This window comes from Seriola lalandi, unplaced genomic scaffold, assembly GCF_002814215.2.
Source record: "Seriola lalandi dorsalis isolate HSWRI2012SDOR001 ecotype SW California unplaced genomic scaffold, Sedor1 jcf7180002054887, whole genome shotgun sequence".
Taxonomy (NCBI): Eukaryota; Metazoa; Chordata; class Actinopteri; order Carangiformes; family Carangidae; genus Seriola; species Seriola lalandi.
The window spans coordinates 1-777 of NW_019525439.1; the positions used below are offsets into that span (position 1 = coordinate 1).

Consider the following 777-nt stretch of genomic DNA (forward strand, 5'->3'; position numbering starts at 1 on the left):
ACTCCATATTTATGGTCTGTACATGTACAACAACTACTGTTCCATCTGTTGTGTTCACAATAATCTCCATGCTGCACTTTCAGACCAGTGGACTGTCAGTCTGTCCAACATGGATCTGATGTTTGATGCTGTCATTCATATAGTTTTCTGTTCCAGCTGCTGGAGGAGAACATGGTCACTTTTGTGAAGAACGAGCTGAAGAAGATGCATAAGCTTCTGAGTCCAGATTACCCAGAATGCTCAGGGAGTCAGAGGGAGGATGAGGAGGTGTTGGACGGTGAGGATGAAGAGCAGAGGAGCAGCAGAGAGGCATTTGTGAAGATCACAGTGAACTTCCTGAGGAGAATGAAACAGGAGGAGCTGGCTGACTGTCTGCAGAGCAGTAAGAGGATTTCTCTAAAGATTCAACATGATGGAGAAATGAGACATTTACTAACATCAACACATGGAGGGAAACATGTTCATAAATGTTTTCTTTAGGGGAATTAAATGTTGTATTTTCTATATGAAACTAATTTCTTTTATGTTTATTCAGAACATTTTGTTCCAGTTTGTCGACGTAAACTCAAATCTAACCTGAAGAAGAAGTTCCAGTGTGTGTTTGAGGGGATCGCTAAAGCAGGAAACCCAACCCTTCTGAACCAGATCTACACAGAGCTCTACATCACAGAGGGAGGGACTGGAGAGGTCAATGATCAACATGAGGTCAGACAGATTGAAACAGCATCCAGGAAACCAGACAGACCAGAAACAACCATCAGACAAGAAGACATCTTT

The 777-nt window shown here is 42.5% G+C and overlaps 1 pseudogene across 1 annotated transcript in view; it reads left to right on the forward strand.

Moving 5' to 3' along the window:
* The first annotated feature begins 6 nt into the window (after positions 1-6).
* The window catches only part of LOC111671864 (protein NLRC3-like), a 13,618-nt pseudogene continuing 12,847 nt past the window's right edge, over positions 7-777 (forward strand). The window contains exons 1-3 of the transcript XR_015438659.1: positions 7-14; positions 157-382; positions 536-777. The product of XR_015438659.1 is annotated as a protein NLRC3-like (transcript). The remainder of the gene's footprint in view (positions 15-156; positions 383-535) is intronic.